This window comes from Aotus nancymaae, unplaced genomic scaffold (assembly GCF_030222135.1).
Source record: "Aotus nancymaae isolate 86718 unplaced genomic scaffold, 86718_ANA_hifiasm-v0.15.2.pri h1tg000014l, whole genome shotgun sequence".
NCBI lineage: Eukaryota > Metazoa > Chordata > Mammalia > Primates > Aotidae > Aotus > Aotus nancymaae.
The window spans coordinates 82177326-82198574 of record NW_026988425.1 but is presented as its reverse complement, the minus strand read 5'-3'; the positions used below and the strand labels follow the sequence as shown (position 1 = coordinate 82198574).

The window sequence follows — 21249 nt, the reverse complement described above, 5'->3', positions numbered from 1 at the left end:
CTACAACAACAGGAAAAAAAAGAAGACATGAAAGAACTGATGGGATCAATGGCCCTGTGAGTTTGTGTGAGAGAAGAAAGAGAACCATCTTTTAATTATATAATATGTGCATTTCATCATCTAGGCTGAATTAATCATTAAAGATATTTAATCTAGAAAAATTGTATCCAATTTTCAGAAACCTTCCAAGAACCAGCAAACACCTTATCATACCAACTTTTCCTTGCAGAGGTTTTTTTGATATTTTGTTGAATTGTGATATTAACTAAATTTCTATGCATGATCTTGTCTTTTTTTCTATCCTACCTATTTTGCTATGCTATTCATCTCCTAAGCATTGCATGCATATTGTTAAATTCTTATTAGTCAGTGCAAACTAGCCTATTTCTTTATTCTTACTGCTGTAGAATTTGGATTTTAGTTGAAGCTCAAATTCTGCCTCATAATTATCTTCTTCCTTTTCTTGTACCTCTTGGCATTGCCTTTATATTCTTCTTTTGCTTCTCATTAGCAGCCCACTGAGCTGTATCACTTTCTCACAGCAGCACTGAGCAAGATAACTTTAGTTTAGTAATTTCTCAGTGCTACCAGTCAGTTGGTCTTCCCCATTGCCCAAGTCACAGCTGACATCACTGTTATCAGTGTCACTTAGTAATGGCTGATGGTGTTTCACATACCTCCCTGTGCTCTGGAAATAATATTTGCCAAGAATTGGCCAGACACTAAGGTAGATGGGACCAAGCAAATCTTCCATCTGTTGCCTGTATTTGCTCTCTGCATACTGCCTGAATATTACCTGAGCAGAAAAAAAAAGACACACTTTCACAGACATCAGTTCTACGAGGTAAGGAGCCAAAAGCAGGCCCTTTCTGGCCAAGTTGTGCTAAACCTTTCTCTGTTGGAAGTTACTCTTTGCCAATCAGTCAATAAGTAGAAACTAAAAGCTGCAGGAGACAGACAAAGTAATGCAGAATTAATGAACTTCTTTGTGCCAAAGTACAAAAATAATATTTGGGTAGTAAACATTTTAGTTTTAAGGTCTAAGTTATTCCACCTTGGGACCACTATTAGATTAGCAAGTGATTTGTCAGTCACAGACAGAGCTGTTTTAGGTAGTCCTAAAGTGAAGTGATTATAGTTATTAAATCAAAGTATATACTTTCCCTCTTTTACCTATTGGGTCAAGATCTTACCTTATTATAACACACCTGAATATAGATTTTCATTGCAGAGTATAATTAGTGCATGGTCTATTGAGTAAGCAATATGAATTTTTTAAATTGTTTAAACACCTCTTTACATGCCAGCTCTGGTGATAATTACCAAATGTCTATATCTAGAAAAACAGGCAATTCAGAAATATCAATTTGTGCTATTATTTATGATACACATGTGCTAGTTTTCCCTAAATATAGACATTTGGTAATTATCACTGGAACTATTTGTTATAATTCCAAAGTAGATCCCAATGAAATAGAAATATAATTTATTTGGTAAAAATGTAAATGCTGAAAAATTCTCATTATCTTTCTGCAGAGTACAGTTCTTAGTTTCCTATTCATATTTCATGTAATAATTTTGGATTAGCCATCTGGTTTGTTGAGGGTTGAAAATCTGTTTAACACCAACGCAGAATTTTTGTTAAAAAATAAAACAACTCATACAGAAATCACAAATGTTTTCAGGTATTTCACAATGCTAATAATGAATTACTTTCAGGATATGTGTGTAAATTGCACTTTTTAGCACTTTCTTTTTTTTCATTTGTGTAATTTAGATTCACCTTCAGCATACATTTGAAGACTATTTTTCAGGGATGTGTTAATCTGAATGGTTGATATATAATAAATGTTACCAAAAACCTACATTGTGGCACCCACATTTTTCCAGCACCACTCTTTCCCTTGTCCAAGTGGTTAGCTTACTGGATTAGATACAATCCCCTGAGTGGATTAGATTTTCTCAATGACTCCAACTCTATAGCCCTGAGATTGAATTACTTCCTCTCTGCCCCGTATCTGCAAATGGATTTCAATGCTCTGCTACTCACCCTGGATAGAGGTGATTAGTTTACACTGGACTAGGAAGCAGAGTTTGCATTTATTGGTACAGATCAATTACTTCATCTGTGTGAAAGCCTTGCAGTATGTACTGCATAAAAAGTTGAAGGACAGACACTATCCAACTTCAAGACTTACTACAAAGCTACAGTAATCAAAATAGTGTGGTATCGGTGAAAGAATAGACAAATAGATTAATGGAACAGAATAAAGAGCCTCGAAATAGGCCCACAGAAATCTAGTCAACTTATCTTTGACAAAGGAGTGAAGGCAATACAATAGGGAAAAGAGAGTCTCTTCAAAAAATGGTTCTGGGACAACTGGAAGTCCACATGCAAAAGAAAAAAAAATACATCTAGGCATGGGTCTTACACTCTTCCCAAAAACTAACTCAAAATGAATCACAGACATAAGTGTATAATGCAAAACTACAAAGTTCCTAGAAGCTAACATAGGAGAAAATCTAGATGATCTTGGGTTTGACAATGACTTTTTAGATGCAATGCTAAGGGCATATCTATGAAAGAAACAATTGGTAAGTTGGACTTTATTAAAATTAAAGTTTTCTGCTCTGTAAAAGACACTGTCAAGAGAATAAAAAGACAAGCCAAAGACTGGAAGAAGATATTTGTGAAAGATATATCTGATAAATAGGTATAATCCAAAATATATATATAAATAAACTCTTAAAACTTAACAATAAAAAAAATAGGCCAAAGACCTCAATAGATACCTCACTAAAAAAGATATACAGGTGGCAAATAAGCATATGAAAAGATGCTTCACATTATATACGTCATTGGAGAAATGCAAATTAGAATGAGATACCACTACACGTCTATCAGAATGGACAAAATCCCATTATCAGAACAATGACAGCACCAAATACTAGTGAGGATATGGAACAACAGGAGCTCTCATTCGTTGCTGGTGGGAACACAAAACAGCACAGACACTTTGGAAGACAGTTTGGCAGCTTTATACACAACTAAACATACCCTTATCACATGATCCAGCAATTGCACTCCTTGGTTTTTACCTGAAGGAGTTAAAAACTGATTTCCATACAAAAGTTTGCACATTGTTGTTTATATCAACTTCATTCATAAGTGCCCAAACTTGGAAGCTACCAAGATGTCCTTCAGTAGGTGAATGAGTAAATAGGCTGTGGTATATCTAGACAATGGAATATTTTTCAGTGCTAAGAAGAAATGCACTACTAAGCCATGGAAAGAAGTGAAAGAAATCTTAATATGTAACACTATGTGAAAGAAGCCAATTGGAAAAGGCTATACTGTATGATTCTAACTGTATGATGTTCTAAAAAAGGCAGAACTATGAAAACAGTAAACAAAACCAGTGGTCGCTAAGAGTTAGCGAGGAGAGAGGGGTGAATAGCTAGAGCACAGAGGATTTTTAGGGCAGTGAAAATACTCTCTATGATACTATAATGATAGATATGCATAATTACGTATTCTTCCAAACCCATAGAACATACAACACCAAGTGTCAACCCTAATACAAACTCTGAACTTTGAGTGATAATGATGTATCCACTGCAACAAATGCACCACTCTTGTGAGTGATGTGAATAATAAGGGAGGCTATACGTGTGTGGGAGCAGGGGGAATACAGGCTATCTCTGTACCTCCTTTCACTTTTGCTACAAATTTAAAACTTCTAAAAAAATTATGTCTTAAAAATAAAGTGAGTATGCAGTGTTATTCTTATATTTGGTAAACCATGTTCTTACTAGCAACGCTCTTCCACAGATGGAAAAAAACAGGTGCTACCTATGGATATGAGTGTCTGTGACTCTGTCTCAAATCATTGACCCACATACTGTTGTATCTTGCTGAATTATTTTTGTCATCATGCATTGCACCTGACTACAGAAACAGTCTGGATAGAATACCTGGATGAAGCATTGCACCCATCCAAGTATCAAGCAGAGTAGATGTGGGTATTCAACTCTAAAGTCCAAACTTTGGCTCATCTGAATATGATGTCAAAAAAATTCTTTGGAGGGAACTCTCAGGCCCACTCAACACAGATGTGGAATTCTGTGAAGTACTCATTCAAATGCCACCTGTAGGAAATGCATCTTTGAAGAGAATAACTCAATGGAATTGGAGAGACTGTGTCTGGGCTCCTGTTCTTGCTGAGACTTGGACCAAAGCTAAGTAAGCTAACCATGAGAAACAGCTTGGCGTTTCATAAGGCTTTGAAACATGCCTGGTTTCCTTTTGATAAAGAAGAATAGTCAGTTTTGTTCCATGATCTGTCATTTAATCATCTAACCTCTGACAAGGCCAAGGCCAGGGAGCTGATTCTTTCCAAGCGTAAGCATAAGTTTTCTTTTTTCTTTTTGAGATGGAGCCCACTCTGTCACCTAGGCTGGAGTGCAGGGGTTGGTCTCGGCTCTGCAACCTCCACGTCCCAGGTTCAAGCAATTCTCCTGCCTCAGCCTCCTGAGTAGCTGGGACTACAGGCACATGCCACCATGCATGACTAATTTTTGTATACATATGTATGTATTTTGGTAGAGATGGGTTTTCACTGTGTTGGTCAGGTTGATCTTAAACTCCTCACCTCAAGAGATCTGCCCGCCTTGGCCTTTCAAAGTGCTGGGATTACCAGCGTGAGCCACCATGCCAGGCCCCCATATATAAGTTTTCTAAGAGAGTTTTGAGAAAATGTATGCATATGTACTTACTCCATTCAAAAAGAGATTCAGAATACAGACTAACACTTCTCAACTTTTGAATTTTTTTTTCTGTATTTTCTTCTTAAACTTTTTAGTTTAGAAAGGAGTGAAGAATGATCCATACATTATATATACAACAACTCTTACAGTGTTCTCAGTAACAAGTCATTTTTGTCTTGTTGATGTTAATTTGGCTAAGGTGGAAAGTAAAGAAAAATATAAATGAATTAAAAGACCAATAAATGGATGTATGTGAATATGTATGTCCATATTCTACTCCTTTCCAAAGGAAAAAATGATTCTTGTCTCCACTGCCTTCATTGGGGATAATTCCTCTCACTGATAGATTTGGACTATGAAGATGAAAGTAGCTCTGAGTGATATGATCAGAGCTTATAAGGTCTCAGGAAGTGTGTAAATACATTTGACAGTGGATCTGAAATGGTTTCTGCCCTTCATTCTCATCTATTTCTTACGAGGGATTTAGTATACTTAAGACAAGTTTCTGCATTTTCTTCTGGGAGATGATGACATTCTCTTACCTAAATGATAGAGGAACTACAGTAGAAGGGAATGGAATGGCTGGGTGAAAAGCAGTAGTACCAACATTCTCAGACAGGACAATTGTGGTTTGGAGCAGTGTAATAGAATTGTCATGGGCTAGATATTTTCTGAATATTAATTTCAAGGCTGAGCTAAAAGATTTGGGATGAAATAAAGTGATTCAGTGATTCTGTCATATGAATGCTTACTTGCTTCCTATCAGTGTTCTACCCTTTTCTTTGCTGTTCTTAAAATAGTGCAGTGTTTTGCCACAGTGTAGACTGTACATTAATGCAAATGGCAGTTAAGGGTTACTTTCAGAATTAAAGTTTGAACCAGTCTGTTTTTAAGTCTATGGTGCTTAATTTTCTGTAACTCTTCCATTCGGACTCTGTGTCATTTTTCTTGTCCTTAATGTCTACATTGGATGGTTTCTCCAGAGGCAGGAGTATCAAGATTGAGACTCAGCAATGTAGCCTTCCCTGTAGGGTCTTTCAGGTTAAGTACAGGCAGCCAGCTGTCAAAAGTCCAGCAGGAAACCATCCTTAGAAGTATCTGTATTCCAAAATATATTTTAAAAACTTATTCTATTTATAATCTCTAATCCTTCATCTCAAGGCTGTTAGACACTGCCCTTTTATTTGAAAGCTGTTCTTCTGAGTACTGATTTTAGAACCAGTCCCAAAGCATCATAGAAGTCACTCTTTTTCCTCGCTTTAAGCTTTAGAGTTAGTCTTCATAGTACGTCAGTTGTACTATTGCAGGCTATGGCTAATTCAAAAGTAAATCAGATTGGGAATATGATTTGGTGTGATTTTATCCTTAAACCACAGTTGTCTACCTTCATGCACTCCTGTGCTTAGTATTGGTGTTGACAATAATAAAAATCATAATACCTTTTTCACAGGAAATGCAAAGCTCTTTAAAATGGTCTCATTATAGCATCCCTGTGAAGCAACTCAGAAAATACCTTTATCTGTGTTTCCCCAATTGAAGACACTGATCATCACTGAATCAAAACATGAAGCAAGTTCCTAGATGTCAGGGTTTTTAGCTCTGAAATGAATGTTCACTTCACTTAAAGCAACTAAAGTGAAACTAGATAAAAACACAATTTTATAATCTTATTATTCTAATATTATGACTATTTTTATGTTACTGATAGTTTCCTTTTCCAAAAAGAAATACTGTCTATTTGAGTGCTAAAACTAAAACTTATATGATATTCTTAAAGCAGCAGCAAAGCCTAACTTAACCTTGAACAGTGCTGATGTAATGTTGTAATCAGATGTAAATGCTCAAACTTTTTCCTACTTGTCTCTATTTTAGAGACACAATTCTACCTACTTGTGACTGAAATGGTAAATTCTTAGAGCTGCTCAGGCCAGGTTAAATACATGATAAAGAAGACTGTAAGGAGAGGAGTAGCCATATTCAGACCAAATTATCAGAATGTTTTTTATCCTCGATTGTATCTTTAAATTGAGTGCCATTAATGCCTAGATTAGTAATCTTAAGAAGCAGGCTGCACTAGATAGGAATTCTGCTCCCAAGGTACTGCATGATTATGTTGCGAGATATTTGCAGAGAGGTTTATTTTGGGCTGGGTGAAATTAGCATCTTTGTTTACAAGAATACCATCTCACTGATCAAGTTAAAGTACATGCCTTAATAACCAGCATTTCTTAGGCTTTTATGTTGCCCTTAATTAGACTCTTCAAAGTTAATTAGGGGAACAAATGGTACTTTTTGTTCTTTTAAGTCCCCGTTAACAGCTTTCTCACACATAAAATGTTCCACATTTATAGGTAGTTTGGCTTCTGCTTTAAACCTACTGGTTAACTGCTCATTGGTTAACTCCTCCTCCATTCACAGAGTGAACACCACGCAAGTTTTGGGGTGCCTCTGATCCCCCCTCTTTTCTTTCTCCCAATTTTCAACCATTAATATAGTTCGTTTTTAGATACAAAATTATTCATTAATTTTTTTTGTTCTTATTTGGGAACAGCATTTTGCTCAAGGCTTAGAAACTGGCAAAACTAAATTTGTGAAACACTGTCACATGCAGGGAGACTAGGAAAGCTTTTGCCTTAGAAATTGCACAGAAAAGTCGAGTTTCCACACCCCAGCTCCTGGACTTGGGGTGGGGGTGGTGGTGTGGGATGTAACACTGTTTTCATTTGAATTAAAATAAAAGTGATTGGCCTCATTTTGATACCTATTATACTTTTGAATATTTTTCTTTATTTTTGTTCAATAAAGGGCTTATTGCATACAGAAAGCTGGCTCTCAAAGTAATAAGCTAATCCATGGATGTGAGATATTTCAGCCATGCTGTCTGTCTGCTTTGTGCCACTAATGGTAGTATAAGACTATTAGAAGTGAACCGAGTAAATGAGAAATAGTCTTTGCATTAGAGCAGGAGTCTGTCACTCTTCTGGCAACCCTGCCGAGAGCTACACATCAAAGCCACCACACTGTGCTAATAGTGTCACTTATCCCACAGCCTTTACACTGTCCCATATGCAGTTACTATGCAGGGGGTGTGCACATGAGGGTGAGAGGGGAGTTGACAACGTGCTAGAAGAAACCGTAGGAGATAAACTGAATGTGATTTATCACCTCTAATCCTTGCAATGGAAAACATTTAGGAAGAGCAAATAATTGAGGTCTTTCAGAAATATGCTTTTATTGAAAAAAAAAATCCTTGAATTAATTAGAAACCTAAAACTGGAGGATTAAAAATATTTTTTTAAAAAGTCATGAGAAAATCTTTAATGTATTTAAATGATTGGAAAAAAGAAATTATGCTTTAAAGCAATCTCCTTTAAACTACTTAGTTTGATTATATGCCTGAAAGAATGCTAAAAAGAAAAAAACCCTTTCATTATTGTTTTTGTATCTGGCAATCACAATCATGGGTATCTACATAACTCAAGTTGCTGAAACGAAAATATTTCCATTAAACTGAAAGCAATCAGTGATGATGTATCTATATTCCACTTATTACCATCTTCCTTACTGGGCTAATACTATTTTTGTTGTATTTAATTTTTTTGGTCATTGTTGTTTGTATATTTAGTAATCACTGAATGGCACCAGATTGACAGGTTGGAGGGTGAGCACCATGCAGACAGCGCAGAGAAGTCAGGCACAGCTCTTCCAGCCACAGAAGGCAAAGTGGACCTCTTGTGCCTTGCAAAAGGCAGCTGATACCTGCTCCAGAATCTCTCTGCAAGGCCTTGGCTAAATAAATAGCCTTATTTCTAGGTCCTTCAATTCAATTGTTTTCCTAGGAACTGAGCTGGCTACAAATGCTTCTGGAATCTTTAAAACTGTCCAAAGTGTTTGGGGAAAATGAGAGGGAGATATTTAAATGGCTGATTTGAAGAGTACCATTATGTTTCAAACATGCAGAGAGTTAATATGAAAGATTTTCCAACAATATTTCTGTGACCCAGGAGAATAAAAATAGGCATTTCAGAGAAGAAAATCACCAATGGATAGAAAAAGAGGATTGCAAAGAGATGAACACACCACCTTCATTCCTTCAAATTACCCCAAGACCTCTTTAGCAGAGTTTTGGGAATAATACCAGTTTTCCTCTTATTTGGAGGTCATATCTGACAATCGCAACTCACTGGGATAGAATTTTTGAGCAAACAAGAAAGAAATCATAGCAGGGGTGTCCTGAAGTTTCCACATTTTAAATCTGGAGGAGTTTTTGAGTCCATGTTTTGTTTCCTGTTTAATCTTATAATCTTAACATGTAGAGTGATTCTATTTACAGACCAACCACATAGGGGCTTTGACTACACAAAGATGCATCACTTGAAAGTCTCTTAACAAAGACCAGGAAAGAGAAATTTTAAACAGTAGAAAAAGGAAAAGATGAAAAACTTTCAGGCCTTTCAGTCTACACAGGGAAACGTGTGGTCTGACACTGTACTTCCATATGGGAAAATATACAAATGATGTGAATTTTGTCAACTACAGAAAACCTGTTCCTCTCCCTATAGTCTCATCTCAGTTAACAGCATCAAAGCCTACCAAAGCTTGAACCATCTTTACGTCTTCCTCTGTCTTAACCTTCTCTTTCTTACCCAGTCTGCATCCAAGTCCTACTTATTCCTCCTCTTAAGTATCTCTCAATTTTACGTCTCAGTCCTTGCTGCCACTGCTTTATTTTGGGGGTGACCATACATATGAAGCCTTATTCTCCCTTCTTCATGCTCCTCATCCAGTCTCATAAGTTATAGAACAGGCATGTGTATGCTCTTAGTGCTTGATGGCAGGGGGCTTATGCTTCATTATTTTTTCTGGGGGCAACGACCTATTAGTTGGTCTCCTCAGTGCTAGTTCATGCTGCCAGCTGTCCTCTCTGAAATCACAAGGTTGGTGCTAGAGTGTACCGTGCTACTATAGCATCATCTCTGATGCCTTCTGGGGAAGCAACATTCATCATGATCAATGCTTCCCCAGTCTTTCCCTCTACAAACCTTGCCACCTTCATCTCTTCTCATCTCCCACGTGCCCCCTACGCTTCAGTGATGAGGCGCTTCTCACTGCTCTCTGAATATGCCACTCTTTCAAACTCTGTTTTCCCAGATGCTGTTACTTTTCCTGGAGTGCCCTTCCCTCCTTTCTCTGCACAGTAAACTCCCACTTATGCTGTAAGACCCAGCTCAAATGCCATCTTTTCTCTGAAAACTCTCCCACTCCTGTGAAGAAGAGCCATACTCTCGTATTCAGAGATCCACTGGCCTTTTGTGGACACCTGTATTTGATAACTGTAGTTAGTGCCATTCCCCGACCTGGGTGAGAAGGGCCCTGATTTAAAAACTCTCTCCCCAAATAGTCCCAATCCCCTTGGAGAAACTGCCTGGAATCCTTTTCCTGGGTCTTTGCATCTCAGAGTTGTCCATGTTGTTGGTGCAAGCACCACTAGGTCTGAAGGATGAAGGGAATGTGTATTGTGGATGGAGATTAAACTTGTTGCCTAGATGTCCACATGCATGTGTCAAGGGCTCTCATGGTGAAAGGTAGAATTAGGGATAAGACAGTGAAAGAATTAAGGGGCACTACAGGCCTGGGCCTGGAGGGTAGTTTCTTTGATGATATTATTTTTAAGCCTTGATCTCTAAAGAATCCAGGAATTCTAAACTTGAACCTGATACGTCATATTATTAAGAAGGTATATTTGTCAAGGTAGAAAAATAAAACATATTTTTACTCAACTCATTGTTAGCTTAATTAATAACCTTTTAAATATTTAGACATCTGGTATGTGGTCCTCTATTTGTAGTCTCAGGTCTAGCAAATGTTAGGAATGGGCCTGCTTGTACCATAATTATTTCTTCACATCCTTATCTCTCAGGCCAGGCCTGTGAATTCTGGGAGGGCTGGGACTCCTTTTTTTTTTTGTCTTTCTTAATCTTTTTATCTGATAGTTAACCATCTTTCTTGGCAAAGAATAATACTTTAAAATATATTTATTGATACAAAGATTATGTTCATATTATTTAGTTTATAAAGGTGAGAATGTGTATGACACACTTCAAAGAACAATGTCTAGACTGGTGAAAGGGGAAAAAACTCTGTGATAACTTCATAAAATGATGAGGAGTACAGTTGTCCTCAGACAATAAAAAGGTGATATGTGACTTTAGAAGTTAGAGTGTAAAACATGCAATTAGTTAGCTGTAAAACCGATCCTATGTCCTTGAATTCTCTGACTAAAACTACCATAGCATATTGTAAATAAAAGCCATGCATATTCAGCCACCTCTGTGAAAGGAAACAAGGGAAAAGAGTTTAACAAGAGTTAAACATCTACTCCAAGATAGACACTCTTTCAGCTGTTGTATGCACACTATCTTACTTAACCCTCAGAACAACACCGTTAAGCATGTATTATTACCCCTATTTCATAGATGAGAGAATTAAGATTCAGTAAATTCCAGTAACTTGCCCAAGGCCACAAAATGTGTAATTAGCCGAGCTGACATTTGAACTCAGGTGTAAAGCGTATGCTCTTTTGATCAGAGCTGCAGCAATAAAGATTATCAGCATGAATATGCCTTGGAAATTGTCAACCATCAAGACTTGAGACTTTTGGTGCCATTGAGACAAATATTGAGCCACATTGATGAAACAGTATTCTTTTAGAAAACAATAATTGGCATGTGTTCTATATACAGAACACCAGGTGAGGCACTGTGAAGAACTATAGAAAAAATATATACATACATATAAAGATGTACACATATGCATATATATGTATGTGTGTCTGTGTGTGTGTCCACTTCTCAATTGTTTGACTATTAATTGGCACCTATAATTAATTAAGAATTCTATTTTTATAAGAAAAAGTGAAATAATGATAAAACCAAATTATATCAGCACATAGTTTTCAGAGTTTATTCTGGTATTGAAAAATCAGTCAACTCAACTTCTTATCTCTTCTACGTATATAGTTTCACGACTGAATGAGGATAATTTTATATTGTCTATGTCAGTCTTGGGTACCATGATATTCTTAATCATCAAAATCTGAATCATGTTGACTAAAACCTATAAGGGTGGAAAATACATTCATAAATGTATCTGAGAAAGTGTTATAAGAAAATGAAATGTTTTATTTCTCCTTCAATCTTACTCTTATGGGGGTCTTTATTTCTTTTCTAGCTTTAAAGTGTCTAGTAAAGCATTTCTCTCAAATCTATTTACAGAATTCCCTAAAAGTCCTTATTACAATTCTCATTGCACCGAGTTGCACACACATCATGAGATGAAGGTGTAAGAATACATTTTTCAATAGCTTTGATCTCTATGTGTGGCTACTGACATTTATAATAATTTACTATTAATGTATCTTTTCTCAAAAATATATTTTGCAATTTTATACTTCTAAGACTGATTATTCATGTATGAACCTATAACTTAAGGCTGACAGGAGCAAGTTTTCAGCGTTCATGGCACATCTTCTCCTTGGTCCGAACAGTAAGCTATTTATATCTTGGGATAGCCAATGCCACAATTAGATTCACTCAGTCCTTGAACTTGTCTCCTTGTTTACCCTCACCATTTCAACTCCTGCACCCCACACTGAATGTTATCTGAAATTCCACTTCCGGAATGTAATTTATCTAGTCTGGATTCTATTAAAATGGAAACATAACCGAGAGTGAAAAGAATGAGTGAATAAGAAAAATGAATGAAAAGATAAAATTGCTATTGATTTTTTAATTGAGACTTGTCCTTGATTGTGAGGATGAAGGCCTAGGTCCAACATAACTGAGGAGATTAAAAGGGAGAAGATTCTAGAAAATATTGATCCACAGAAAGGGTAGTTTACGAATTACTTAACAAACCCCTGGCCAATTATTCAATTTTTCAAAAGCTTTGACCTGAGTGACTATTTCTATTTCATCTATGGGTATAAATTGAACATTACTTATGCTAAACACAAGCCACTTTCTGTCAGAGGGAATAGTGGTCTCTGGACAAAGAACCGTTCAAGTATTAGCCCCTTAGTTTAGGATACTTACCCTGCTCTCTGAATCAAGTGTCTCTATGTCCAATTTTTATCCTTCATTCACTGGAGAATAAAAGTGCTTTGATGTTTCTTTCTTGAGTCCAGAAGAGGAAATATTGAAGGGAAAAAATACAAAATTGAGAAGCCCTTGTAGCACCACCCTCCTGAAATTCCTTCTCAACTTCCTCTTGCTCCCTTTACCCCATGTTTCTTTTCTTTTATTTATTTATTTTTATTTTACTTTAAGTTCTGGGATACATGTGCACATGTTTTTTTTTACTATGGGTTTTTGAGAGAGCTTTTTTCTCTCTAAGGGAATACAAATAAAAATACACAGCATTTGATCCTAAATTCATTTAATAACTTTCTGCTTTAAGCCACAGAGTGGCTTAAACAACAGGCATTTATTTCTCATAGTTCTGGAGCCTGGAAAGTCCAAGATGGAGGCGTTCGCAGATTTGGTTCTGAGTGAGCGCTCTCTTCTGGTTGCCTTCTCACTGTATACTCACATGGCAAAGAGAAGAATCTCTGATGCCTCTTCCTTTTCTTATAAGGGCATTAATCCCATCATGGGGGTCCTTGCCCATGACCTCACCTAAACCTAATTACCTTCAAAAAGGCCCATCTCCTAATATCACTTTTGCTATTGTTAATAGGACTTCTTTCTCAAGGGTTGAGCCAAAAAGACTTCTACTTTTCTTGTTCTACTCTCATAATTGATTCAATGGGTACTGTGCTACAGATTTTGTTTTTAATTCACCTGCCAAGCTCTCTTTATTTCTTCTTTGCAAAATATCTCTTAATTTTTCTCTTACTTTCCTACTTATTCTTATATTAAATCTGTTTTCTATAAGGAGCAATTATCATTCTTAATAATCAGCATTCTGTTTAATACAGTGTTATCAAAGAAAATAAATTATTGATACAGATTTATTATCTAAGAATCTATTTTGAATCTTCTTTGAATCTTGTTAAATTTCAATGATAGCATTTAAAAACTAGGTCTTAAAAATCACCAATCAATTAAACATATGCTCATTATACAGACAAAGACACTAGGATCTAGAGAAGTGAAATAACTTTTCAATGGTCATATACCAGAACTAGAACACAGTCCTCTACAGCAGTATTCTTTGTCTAGTCATTATTGCAGTGTTTTATTTCTCCAAAACTTTTCTTCTCCTTCCAAATTTGGCTCCTACTTCCATTGGGAAGCACTGAATTAAGTCTGAGGCTTAGATGCAATTCTGCCTGGGTAGATCAGGTTGGACTACACTAGTGATGACAATTAGCACTTGTGTGTCTGTTGGGTTTAAAATAAGTGAAGACTAATGGAAGTCGTCCAGTGGACCTGAAAGCAATTTAGCATTCCCTTCTCTTTGCTTTGGTTTTGAAAGTAATCTATACAGGTGGGGAGTTCTGAGTGAATCTAAAAAAGGCAGGTGCTTACATTCTCTGAAGCTACAATTAAAAATAATCTTGTTTCTCATGGGCTTGGGGGATAAGATACACATACTATACACATACATTTCTATTTGAGTATAAAAGTTGTAAGTGTGTGTGTGTGTCTCCATGTGTGTGTATTTAAGGTTTGAATCAAATTGAATCCAACCATATGGTATTTAGCAGAAATAAAAGGTGGAAGAGATATGTAGTTCATGCAATTTCACCTAAAAAATTAATTTGAGATGGGTCAATTATCTGTAAATAAGAATCAACTACATTGATTAGGTGTACATTTCAGTCCCATCTTCCCTCTTACCCTGAAACCCAAATTAGTACCTCATTTTTGAATTAAGACTCTGAAAAGATTAGCTTTTTGTGATGATTTGGGTAGAAACTTTGAAGCAGAAACCTAAAAAGCATGTGTTTCAGAATTAAATGCTCAGGAAATTTCCATATAGCAATTATTCACAGCCTGATAGATCTGGTGGCTATTGCAGAATGCTCAAGAATATAGATAACTCTGCAACGGTAAGAGATAAATGTAAACGCTATTCAATTTTCAAATATTTTTCTTTTATTTATCTTTGAGCTCATTCTCTACCATCTCACTCTTGCTCATTGCACTCCAGATAAATTGAGGTTTTTACTGCAGCATGTGCTGTTCCCTTGCCTAGAATGCTATTCCTCCAAAAGTCACATGGCTTATAGTTTCACATTAAGTATCTGCTCAGAAAAGCCTTTGTTGACCATAGTCTCAAAAGTAGCATCCCAATATTCTTCTCCCTGCTTTATGTATTTTCATAGTGTTTGTCACTAACAATTTTTGATATGTTGGTTTGGTTACTTGTTTTTGTCTGTTGTTCCAGTAGACTGTAAGTTCCATGAGAATGGGGACTTTGTTTTGTTCCCTTCTTATAACCAGGGCCCAGAACAGTGGCTGTTCTAAAAGCTAAAAAAAAAAAAAAAAAATTCATACATGAGTTGTTTCCCAAAAGAATAGTATCTATTTCACCTTCACAGGGCACCTGCCACATGCGGGCGACATGTGCCTCTGAAAAAGTCCTGGTTAGAAGCTGGGATATCTATTCCTTTTCTAAAACTTCTTTTTCTTTCAAAGAAGTTGAATCTGAAAAATTTTGTAACTTTGGATTCAGTTTTTTACTATCAAATTAAAGCTAAAAATGCTGCCAGGAAGGAGGGAAAGCCAGATTGGAGGGGGAGGAGGCGAGAGGTAGAAGAAGGGGAAGCAGAGAGTTGGGGGAGGAGATGGCTGAAAGATCCAGGAAACCTGAGGAGAGGCAACAAAAACCAATTAAAGTTAATGAACTACAGCTAAGCTTTTTATTTTAGTTTTTTTCCCCCTCACAGTATACCAGCCTTAACTTGGAATTATTTTTCTTGGAGAGACACTTTCAAAAAAGTAGACTATTTTCTCCCTACCCCCATGCTCAGAAAAATAATATAACACTTTAATCAACAAAAGCATGAGGGTATGTTTTGTGCAGCTATCTAGTGGATTTGTCACTTGGCCTTCAGCCTTGGTTCTACCACCTACTAAATTCTGGCAAAATCCCAGAATGTCACAAATCCTGTTCTCCTCTATCTTCACATAAGCTGAAAGTCGGCCCTACTGAGTAGTTATCTGGAGGCAGGAGGCGGAGGTCCAATTGTAGTATCTAATATTAGAAATAGAGACGCCTCCAATGGTTTTTGGCAGACTGAGCCTACAAAGAGTGGCTCTGGCTCTCCTACTCAAACGTCTTAAATAGTTTATATATCTGTTTGATTAATTTGGCTGGAAACATGATTGCAGTTAATGTATTAGGTATAAAAGTTTAAAGGAAGATTCTTATGTCAATGATACCCATTTTCTAGAATAACTTATTCTATCAAGCCAGCTATGTTTAAATGATGAATCCTACAGATAATGAAACCCTACCTTATATTTATTACTTTTTATTATTCACAGAACCCCCCCTCCCAAATTTGAATATGAATGAAATGTACTTCACTAACATTTTCTATTCATTCAACATTTTGGCAAAGTATCACATTCAAATTTATGATTCTATTCTATAATGCAAAAAGTGGTATACACTGATCTAAATTACTTCAAGATATTTAAAATCTGAGCCTTTGATGCTCAGGTTTCCCACTTGAAATACAGTTTGAAATGCTCTGCTTTCAAATAATCTCTTCCTCAACCTTTGCCTTTACCTCAGGCTTAAAATCATAGAATTTTTGTCTATGTTATTTCTCAGCTTCCCATTTAATTCCATTCATTTCTTTTTTGATTTTTAAATGATATATAATAGTTGTCTTCTCTCAAGGAGTTTAAAAATTATGAAGGTAACAGTGGCCTTACTAAATATTTGGCTGAATGCTGGCTTCGCTCTTCATCTACCCAGTCTTTTTTCTATGTTTGATAGATGCGTCAGAATCTCAGGGTGCGCACTATTGCTTGAGAAAGCACATCCTTTGTTGGGAAAATCTAATGATTAGAAAGTTGGCCAAAAAAACACGTATACCATGACTTTTACTCATCGATCTTGGCTCACTTGGTGATTCATTAATTCATTCATTTATACACTCACTCAATAATCATCTGTTAAAATGTTATCACATATAGAGGCTATCATAGCTTAAGGCCCTAGAGCATCAAAAAGTGTACTATTCTGGTACACACTACCTTCCTTTTCTGAGTGGGAAAGAGAAAAAAACTGCATTTGTAAATATAAATATTCCTACTTCTACTTATCCTGACACAATATAATTTTAAATTCTATTCTGTTTCTGGTCATTCTCCTCCAGAAAAGCCTTTGTATGTCAATGTCCCACTTAAAATGTACATCCAAATATGAGTGGGCTTGTTTCACATTTAAAGAAGAGTAAAACTGTTACCTCCCACATTTGAACACATGCTTTCTCTTAATATAAAAAATATGAAAGTGGGCTTTTTTTCTTCATATATTTTAGTGTTGGTCATCATTTACTTTTATATAAACTGAAAACTTTAGATTTTGAAATCAAAATAAAGTACAATTAGGTCAGGAATTCTCTATGTTGCTTTTGTATTGTGTGTGTGTGTGTGTATGTGTGTGTCTGCACATGTGTGTGTGTGAGAGAGAGAGGAGAGTGATGCCACCCTCAATTTTGTTTTTAAATTTTTTCCATATTAAACTTCGTCTTGTCAAATGATGATTCTTCCTATCTATATAAAGTGCTGATAAATAATGTAAGCAAGATGAGCATTCTACTTACTAACAGCACAAAAAAAAAACCAGATAATTTACTAGTGAAGAGTAATGTCTAACACACATATACAGATTTAGTCCTCAATTACAATAAAAGCGTGAAGTGAAAGCTTAATAAAATATAATTTTTACTCACCAAATTGTCAAAGGTTAATTACTTTGTTTTCAAATGTTGATTCAATACTCATGATAAGGAAACTAAATGCATTTATTTATTACTTGTTTAGGTATAAGTGTGGTCATTACAATCTTTTCAGAAGCCAATTGGAAAATATAGAGGAAGAAATGATCATTAATAACATTCCTTGGGTCATATTCTAAGGATATAAATGAGAAATATAATTAATAATTTATGCAAAAAACAGTTTAGCTTTTTTTATGACAATAAAATTTCAAAGTAGACATCCAACAATAAAAAATGGATAAATGAATCATACATACCACCAATGAAACACTGAAGTTATTTACTGCCATTTAAAAATATTTAATAACATGAAAGACCCTTTCATTATAATCTTGAGAAGACAATAAAATGTTAAATTATATTTAAACTTTAACTTTCCATGAATTCAAAGATATTTGTCTGTTTATTTATAGCTGACTGTCCCCAGTACCCAGAATATTGCCAGGTGCTAGCAGGCATGCTGTGCATATATGCATGTATGGAAGTAATGAATGGATATGCAGAATGTTTTCACTTAAAAATACATACACACATACATACACAACATAAGAAGAAATATCATGAAAATATCAGCAACGTCCATCTCAGTGTTAGCCATTATAACACAGTTTATTTTTATATCTTCACTAGTTTCCAAAATTTTTATATTTTATAACTGGAGAAAGTTTACTGAACCAATACTCTCATTCTCTTCAACCAATAATTCCAACTGTGGAAATATTTTCTATTTTTTCGCTTCTGTAGTTAAATTCTGATGCCATCCCTGATAAATTTGGCAAATTTGCCTTTCACTTGTACACTTTCTGAATAGGACAGAATCCTTTACCGTACTAGATCATTCCCTACAGTTTGAACAAACTTTAAAACAATGATGTAAATGATTTTAAACCCACCTTCTGCCAACTGTATTAGAATGTAGGAATCAGCCCATACCTGGGAATCAACCCATACCCTTCTACCTTGTTCATGATGTTTTGTAAAATGTTGTTAACAGCTTTTTGGTATAGCAAAATGCATGTGTATAGATTTCATCCTGACTTGTATGTCTAGCTAGCAAGCTTCTCAGAAAAAGAAAATAATAATAAGGTTAGTTTGATCTTAGTGATCCTTGCAGCAATTCTCTCTCTCTTTTTTTTAATTTTTGCATGCCAAATATTTGAAGATTTTAATCAGTTTCAGAATTTTGTTCATATGATGTCAAACAACTTTCTCTTCTTTCCATTAGGTACATTTTTGAAGATGAGTAAAACATCTGCTTGTCTCTTGAGTAGCACCTAAGTACCTCTCCTTGATGCTGTGGTCTAAGAGAATTCATCAAGGATAGGCTTACCTTCACATGTGCAATTGTTGAGTAAATTGCTTTTCACAGATAAACTTAGAGATGTCTTTCCGTTTGCCCGATGTTTGCTAGGTTTAAATGCTTAAATACATTTTAAATGGCAAAATGGTTTCTTACTATGCTTTTGCATTTTTAATTTTCTAATTCAATGCTTATTTTGCATTTACCAGTGGGAGCTCATTCTATGGATTATGAAGATAAACCATGGAAAGGAGTGAGACTCCTTTGTTCTTGCTTTCGTATGAAAACTGACAATGACACCATTACCTCTTGAGATTATTCTTTAACCCCTCTGCAGATGGATTTTCCGTGTCATCTTTTATATTTCTGCCTTATTGGCGGGATGTGTTTCCTTTTAGCTTTCTATTTTGAAACAATTTCAGAATGACAGAAATGTTGAAAAAAACCAGCAAGTAATTAAACTTCATCTACACTTCCTAAAGGGTAATCCTATCCCTTTCCCCTTGGTTAAGCTATTTGAGAGTAAGTATTGCCTCTTTACATCTAAATGTTTCTGTGTGTATTTTCTTTTTTCTTAAAAAATTAAGAATGTTCATTTTTACAGCCAGAGTATAATTACACAAATCAGGAAATTGGCTTTGATACAAAGCTACACTTTTATAAATATATATATATACACACACACACACATACATATATATATACACACACATAGTGAATAATAGTAACAAAAAACTTACTCAAATGTTGCCAGTCATTCTAATAATAACTTTTATAGAAAAATATATATTTGTTCTGGTCCAGGATCACATGTTGTATTTAGTTGTCATATATTTTTAGTTTCTTTTATTCTGGAATAGTGCTTCAGTATTTCTTTGTTTTTCATGACCTTCACATTTTTCAAGAGTATAGACTAGTTATTTTGTAACATGTGCCTTAATCTTTTTGTTTGTCTGGTGTTACTTTGTGCTTAGATTTAGATGGTGCGTTTTTAGCAGGAATACCATGGAAGTAATGTTTTGTCATTCTCAGGAGGAGAATTAATTCACCATTAATGGTGAATTAACTTTGATTCATTTGGTTAAGGTGGTGTCTGCCAGTTTTCTCCCATAGTTACTATTTCCCCCTTCATAATTAATAAGTATTTTGTGGGGAGATACTTAGAGACTTTTTAAACATCTTGTCTCATCTAATATTCACCCTCTTGTTTTAGTATCCATTGATCATGTGTGCTTCAGTCAAATATTACAAGAATTATTTCCAGATGGTGAATTTCTAATTTCAAATTTTTTACATATTCTTTAGTTGGCGTTTATTTTCTTTAAAGATGAGATTTTCAATTCTTTAAACTATGTATTTACTTCTTTTATATTAGAATGGTCTCATGGATTCTTATATTCATTTAATTAAATTAAACAATTTCTATTGTATTATTATTTATCATGATGCACAGTTAGTCCCAGATTTGGCCAGCAGAAGTTCCATTCAAAAGTATTTTTTGTGTATCTTAACATGTCCTCATTTTGTGTGGGAAGGGAATGAAGGGAGTGATTTCTTTCTTTCTGGACTTAAAGATGTTCCAAGCACATCTTGTATTTTCCCAGACCCAACCTTGGCATCAGCCAATTTTCCAAGAAGTCCTGTTTTCTTTTAGTATAAAATAATGTTTAGAAACCAAGGTAAGAATGGTAGGTGTGGTCATTGTTACTGAAGTATCATTGTCTCTAGGCTGGTTCAGACACATACACACACACACAGAGACACCTACACACACACACACACATACACACACACACACACAGACAGACACACAGCAATATCTATTTCATTAACTATCTATTTAACTGTCCATCCTTCCATGAGTTAGATACATTCAGTCAGAGTTCCTTTCAGTCTTCCTTCTTTCCATAGTTGTAATTCTTGTCTCTGACAGTGACAAATCTGCCTGGCTATCTATATTTTGATATGTCAGAGACGGCTGGCTTTTCTACTTAAAAACCTTTGACAAAGGTTTGAAGTTCCAAATTAAATTATTGAGGATAGGGTAAGACAAAGAGGTAAAAATAGATTGGAGATAATTATGGAGAATACTGAGTTTCCTGCACGTTTTCCCATCTACTTTCAATCTATTGCCCTCTCCCTCCCTTTACCACTGGGATATTTAAGCTTCTACACTCTTGGATTATTTTAAAGATTATCTTCAGACAGTAGTCTTCCT

The 21249-nt window shown here is 35.4% G+C and overlaps 1 long non-coding RNA gene across 1 annotated transcript in view; it reads right to left on the bottom strand.

Moving 5' to 3' along the window:
* Window positions 1-11927: 11927 nt before the first annotated feature.
* Window positions 11928-21249, bottom strand: part of LOC135274806 (uncharacterized) — a 51618-nt gene continuing 42296 nt past the window's right edge. The window contains exons 3-5 of the long non-coding RNA XR_010342544.1: window positions 17684-17796; window positions 12861-12937; window positions 11928-12470 (exon numbers count right to left, since the gene is read on the bottom strand). This is a non-coding gene — a long non-coding RNA (uncharacterized LOC135274806). The remainder of the gene's footprint in view (window positions 12471-12860; window positions 12938-17683; window positions 17797-21249) is intronic.